We start from the raw sequence: 7,111 nt of genomic DNA on the forward strand, positions 1-7,111 counted from the left end.
CTACTGACAGCCAATCTTTCTACACTTTCTGCTAACTCTCCCCACCCAGTTACCATCCTTCCTCCTTTTCCACCATCATTCACCTTTCATCCTGGGTTCATTGTTTATTCAAAGCCTTGTTTATGTGTCATACCGGCAACAGCCACCACCTAGCTCCTGGCACTGCTGAATCAAGAGGAGCGACTCCGCTCTGATTGGCTGGCAGCTCCATCCTCACACTCCTTCCCACCCCTCTCAGGGTACTTCATCCTGGACCAAGGCTAGCGTGGTAAATGCCCAATTTGTGCAAGATACACTGAGTATTCTTGAAAAGATGTGGTACTGGGGTCACATATGCTTATGCCAATAGTTGAGATTGCTGTTGCCTCCTCAAATTCCCACCAGTAACTCTAACTCAATGTAAAATAATTTCATAATGCGACCTAAATTATTCCATTGGATAATTATGTGTTGATCCTTGGACACACATCACTGTAAGTTCTTCATACATTCAAAATTAAACCTAACTGATCTAACCCTAACTCTATTGAAGCTGATGGGCCCACGAGACAAGTCTGTTTCCCTTTCTTACTGTGCAGTAATAACACAAATGGTGTTCACCAACAGAAAGATACTGACATCAAACCAAAAACACAGTGTCTGACATCAGATGTGAGTTTGCAATTGGACTACATTTGCTGGATAAGAGTGTGAGGAATTATGCCGACAATCGGTTTAAGGTGGTCCATCAGGCTCGCAGACTGGTGCCCTTGTGTGGACTGGAAGTTCCATGTAATAACACACCAGGCCTTTGACAGACAGAAATTACATGTACATGCTCTGCTCCTACTGCAACTCAACAAGTAGGTGACAGTCGGCCATTGGTTAATTTCTCAGAGCCTGACCAGTCAGAAACAACCCACTTGGTTAAAAATTTAACAGATTTGACTGTTAGCTGTCAATCAATATTAATGAATATATTTTCCATGGCGATGCCTCTACTAATTAGAGACCACTTGCCAACCAACTGGCAGTCTCCCCTGATGTGATATAAATATTGAAATCTCCTTGATTTGGAATTCTTGTGCCAGATACAAGATGAGAAACAGAAGAACAATGAACAATACAGCACAGGTCCAGGCCCTTCTGTCCTCCAAGCCTGCACCGACACATCTCACCCTGACATACTAAAACTGTTGTCACCTACAGGATTCATATTCCTCTATTCCCTTCCTATTTATGTATTTGTCCAGGTGCTTTTTAAATGCTGCTCCTGTGTCTGCTTCCACCATCTCCCCTGGTATTCCGTTGCAGGCACTCACCACCCTTTTGTGTGAAAGACTTGCTTCACACATCTGTTTTAAACTTCCCCCCACCCCACACCATAAACCTCGTACTTATCCCCTACTACCCTGGGAAAAAGCCTCAAACTTCCACTCTCTCCATGCCATTCACAATCTCACAAACTTCTATAAGGCACCCCTCAACCTCTTGCATTCCAATGAAAACAAACCCAGTCGATCCAACCTTTTTTCATTGCTAAAATCTCCCATACCAGACAATGTCCTGGTAAACCTTTTCTGTATGCTCTCTAAAACATCCACATCCTTCCGGGTATGTGGTGACCAGAGCTGTACACAATATTCGAAGGGCAGCCTGACTAAAGTTCAATAAAGCTGTCGCATTACTTGCCTATCCATACATCCAATCTGCTTTTTTTCTCCCATTACTCAAGTTCTGTCCATCTAAACGAGTATTAACGTTATTATATATGTGTATATACAAACATAGAATAGATATATAAATTACACACCTTTCATTACAACATCTTAGGTGTCATATTTGTTTAAAGGTTCTTAAACAATACAATCCACCTAAACATTTACTGCATTATGAAAACCTTTTCCTCATGCTGCATTTGCCCCACAGAACAATGCATGACGTTCATGTGTTTGTTCCTTTTCCAAGGAGGTGGTCACACCTTTAAGCCCAATCAGCAAAACATTAATCATTACTAAATTTCAGACCAAAACCAGAGGAGAGAAGAGAGTTTGAACAAAACTGTTTGGCAAGAGACTCAGAATAAAACAAGATGATAAAAAGAGCAAACTCATGGGCAGAGAGAAACAACAGTTTGAACAAAAAGAAATTAACTCAAAGAGGAGAAATTCAAATTGAAGCAAGAGGCAGAAATAAAACCAGAAAATACCAGAATCACTCTGTAGGTCAGGAAGCTGCTCTGGAAAGAGAAATGTCAGTTTAACTGTACTGGGGTTAACCACACATCAGATCATGCTGCTTGATAGTGTTGGTGCAGGGGAGATGATTCCCCTGGTCAGAGAATCTACAAGTACAGATCATTAGCTCAGGATTGGGTTATTGGCCATTTAGGAAAAGGTTGAAGCAAAATTTCTTCACAGAGTAGGTTATAAAGCTTTGGAATTAAAAGCCAAAGTGCAGGTGAAATACAGCCGGTCTGGTCACATCTGTGGAGACAGAAAAAGAGTTATGTTTCATGTCTGATATCAGACTCGAAACATTAATTCTGTTTCTCTCTCCACCGATACTGCAAGAGTTCCTGTGTATCTCCCACATTCTCTGTGTTTGTATGAGTTTCTGCCCACCTATTCCCTCACACCATGTAGCCAAGGCCAGAAACATGTCCTGTGGGAAATTGGAGGCAAATCCTGCAGATCAAGACTTTTCATGAAACGGTCATGCTCATTAAGTCTGTGTGGTCTGGGTCTAATTAAGATATGTGTCTTCCTCATCATGCAGGCAAAATTAAAATAAATCCACCAAAACCTTCAGTCAATTTGGATGATCTTGAGGCTGTCATAGGAGATTTCAACAGGGTCAAGTCAGGAGGAGCCATTTCAGTTGCTGAAGGGACCCTCAATGTTGACATTCCACCATGTAAAATCACAGACCTTCAAGCAACATTAGCTCAAAATAAAGTTGTGTTGGAATGGACTGCACCAGTAGAGGACTATGGTGAGGGAGCAGGTAATTGTTGCTAAACATTGGTTATTTGTATGGATATTTTCTTTGTGGGACTGAATTAAATAGATCGTTGGTGAATGCTGATTAACAGTGGAGATATTTTAAACAGATGAAATGCACCCACCAGAGGAAGAGAGAAACCAAACCAAGTCTTAGTGAAACTGTGAATTTAGATGTGGCACAGTAGTTCAGTGGTAAACACTGCTGCCTCACAGTGCCTGGGACCCGGGTTTGACTCCAGCCTTGGCCAAGTGTCTGTGTGGAGTCTGCGCGTTCTCCGTGCCTGTACGGGTTTCGCCTGAGTGCTCTGGTTTCCTCCCACAAGCCAAAGATTTGCTGTAAAGGTGAATTGGCCATGCTAATTTGCCAATTATGTTCAGGGTGGGTTAGGTGCATTAGATAGTAGTAAATACAGAGGAATGGGTCTGGGTGGGATACTTTTCGGAGGGTCAGTGTGGGCTTGCTGGGCTGACGGGCCTTTTTCCACAATGTAGGGATTCTATGATGATTCATTGATTGCTTGTATTCCACTTTGATCAATAAATTGTGATGTTTGTGTTATGATGTAACAATGTGTTGTTTTCCAATGAATGGTAAAGCTCCCCATGGATGGTATTCCACTGTTTAGAAAGTTCCACTGTTTACCTCAGTTTAGAAAGTCATCGTTGTTATGTTTAGATGTGAACACATTAGTTTCTTTTCTCTCTTCTTCTATTTCTCCTTTTCATAGCGTCCCGCTATGAGATGAGAATGAGTGACCACCCCATCCACCTACGGGACAATTTCACAGCAGCTGCCCTGGTTAACCTCACCAACTTGAATCCATGTCCATTTGGCTCAAAGGAAACATTCACATTTGTTCCCAAAAACATGGAACTGAAAACCAGGACAACACTCTACTTCTCCCTCTGTGCCTACGATAAAAAGGATCAATCATCCGAAATGTCTAATGTGGCCAAGGTTTGTAATTGCATCTCTGCTTGAGCACCCAAAATGCAGTAGTTTATTGGAGGTCATTTGGATTCTGATAGTTGTTGCAATCCTGGAGTATTTGATCATTGATTACCTGGTTCAGAAAAAAATGCAAAAATAGAACTTCTGTGTGATGTTGAATGTCCTTACTGGAGGAATGAGCAGGCAGCATGCAATTAATTAGTCTAATTATTCAAACACTCAGATTACACTGTATTATATCAAGATTTGGTGCTGAGGGGTTCTAGTCCATGAATGTCCATGGTATATCTCCAATATTCATGCTATTTTCCAGGGATTTCACAGCTTTTCTACCAATGTTGTGGTGCACCTTTCCTCATTATTGGCTTGGAAGAGATAGGAAACTGCATGGATAAATGCAGGAAGGATGTTCCTGACAACTAGGGAGTCCAGAACCAGGGTCACAGTCCAGAGAAACAGGGTGGGCCTTTTAGGACTGGTATAAAGAGAAATTCCTTCACCCAGAGCATGGTCAGCCTGTGGAACTCTGTGCCAAAGAAAGTGGTTTGAACAAAACATTGAATGTTTCCAAGGAGTCGGATATGGTTCTCATGGCTAAAGGGTATGGAGAGAAAGCGGGAACCAGGTACTAAGTTGGATGTTTTTGCCATGATCACATTGAACAGTGGAGTACACTGGAAGGGATGAATGGTCAACTCCTGCTTCTATTTTCTGTGTTTCTCTGTTTAAACTGAAACGGTATGACAGATACAGCCCAGGGGACATAAGCTTTGGTTCCCACCCATCTTTGCATTTTTTTTTTGGAACTTGGGCAATTCTGAGTGCTCTTCCATTCCATGTAATTGATGTTAAAAATATTATTATGCTCTTTTGCTTTGTAAAAAAACCAATATATCGTGTAATTAGAATAGTGTTCTCTTGGAGAGGTTGACACCATTAATTAGAAATTCATGAAAAATGGCCCTGGGGCAACATTACTATTTGAAGTCGATTCTCACAGAGAAAGTTTTCTGAAAACAACAATACCATTCAACTTCCACACTACTATCATCAACAACATACATCCAATTGGCTCCTTTAATATAAGAATATCAACAAGGATCTCAAATGGAAATATGCATCAAAAGGGAAGTTCAACCATGAATGGAGGGATTAGATGATTGACACTAAAACAGGAATTGCTGGAGAACTTCAGCAGGTCTGGCAGCATCTGTGGAGACAGAAACAGAACTTGTATTTCAGAATCTGACCAAGTGTCGCTGGACCTGAAACATTAACTCTGTTTTTCTCACTCCACAGATGCTGCCAGACCTGCTGAGTTCTCCAGCAATTCCTCTTTCTGTTTCAGAATTCCACAATTTTTTGTTTCTTGCTTAGCTGGTTGACCGTCCAGTCGGTGAGATGGTGAGGAAATGTATAAGGGAAGAAAAGAGAAGAGCAGCAAGAAAGGGATTCTGATTGGCTGAGCCAGAAAACAAGGTTAAACATCACTGATGACCTGACAGCAAAGGTGGAGGTATTGTGGATGAGTTAGGAATTTGGGAATGATAGGAGTCCTGTGAAATAATTATGTTTAGTGTTCAAGATGGGGAGAGATGTGGGAGAATTTCTCCCTTTTCTCACCTCTTGGCAGATTGCAACTTAGCGTCATAGAGTCATAGCGTCATAGAGATGTAACGCACGGAAACAGACCCTTCGGTCCAACTCGTCCATGCCAACCAGATGTCCCAACCCAATCTAGCCCCACCTGTCAGCACCTGTCCCATATCCCTCCAAACCCTTCCTATTCATATACCATCCAGATGACTTTTACATGTTGCAATTGTACTCGGCTCCACCACTTCTTCTAGCAGCTCATTCCATACACGTATCACCCTCTGAGTGAAAAAGTTGCCTCTTAGGTCTCTTTTATATGTTTCCCCTCTCCCCCTAAACCTATACCCTCTAGTTCTGGACTCCCCCATCCCAGGGAAAAGACTTTGTCTATTAATCCTAACCATGCCCCGCATGATTTTATAAACCTCTATAAGGTCATCCCTAAGCCTTTGACAATCCAGGGAAAAAGCCCGAGCCTATTCAATCTCTCTCTACAGCTCAAATCCTCCAACTCTGGCAACATCCTTGTAAATCTTTTCTGAACTCTTTCAAGTTTCACAACATCTTTCCGATAGGATGGAGACCAGAACTGCATGCAATATTCCAACAGTGGCCTCACCAATGTCCTGTAAAGCCATAAAATGGCCTCCAAACTCCTGTACTCAATACACTGACCAATAAAGGAACTTCAGAGATACAGTGTTTCATCTCTTTCTAACTTCAAAACACATACATGGAACCTTATTAGATTAAATCAAAAGAACAGATGACCATTTATTTCTCACATTATCTGAACTGTAATCGTAACATACCCAACCTTACATACACTCACACGCGTGACAATGCTGTCACTTCAAGAAGTTATTTTGTTCTGTTTTTTGTTTGAAACGAGCTTGTAAGGTAAATGTACCAAATTTGCTACTGAAGACCAAGTAAACAGATTGGGAGGCGTTGGCCTTTCTTAAAAAAAATCTTGAATATGTATGGCCAGCTCTCACAGGTCCAAATGTCTAGAATTCGGTTTTGTCAGTAACATCAGAAGATATTGGGGTGTCAAAAGCATTGGAAGCTTCAGTGAATGTCTCTTGGCTGCTACTCTCTCTCAATCTTCTCTTGATTTTTTTTTCCTCCTGGTTTGGAGAAATGGATGTGAGACTTTGTCTGAAATTTCTTTTTTGCTAAGGGGTGTGTTTGGAACAATATGGTGTCATATTGGAACAGTTAATTAGTAATTGTTACTGTATCTATTATTCTGATAAGTTTCCAATAGAGTTAAGTTATTCTAAATTACTCTTTCTTTGGTTGTATTTTAACTTCAATGTTTATAATTGCTTCATGTCGAGTAGTTTGACCAGTTGTATCGCATTTGAGACACTTGACATTTGCCTTTACAATAAGAAAAGGTTAGAGTCTAGAACAAAGAACAAAAAACAAAGAAAATTTACAGCCCAGGAATAGGCCCTTCAGCCCTCCAAGCCTGAGCTGATCCAAATGTACTGTCTAAACCTGTCGGTCAATTCCTAAGTATTTGTATCCTTCTGCTCCCCACCTACTCATGCATCTGTCCAGACGCATCTTA

General features: G+C 41.3%; 1 pseudogene; it reads left to right on the forward strand.

Moving 5' to 3' along the window:
* The window catches only part of LOC140479371 (calcium-activated chloride channel regulator 3A-1-like), a 92,361-nt pseudogene extending 88,286 nt beyond the window's left edge, over nucleotides 1-4,075 (forward strand).
* Nucleotides 4,076-7,111: the final 3,036 nt, after the last annotated feature.

This window comes from Chiloscyllium punctatum, chromosome 7, assembly GCF_047496795.1.
Source record: "Chiloscyllium punctatum isolate Juve2018m chromosome 7, sChiPun1.3, whole genome shotgun sequence".
In the NCBI taxonomy this organism is placed as follows: domain Eukaryota; kingdom Metazoa; phylum Chordata; class Chondrichthyes; order Orectolobiformes; family Hemiscylliidae; genus Chiloscyllium; species Chiloscyllium punctatum.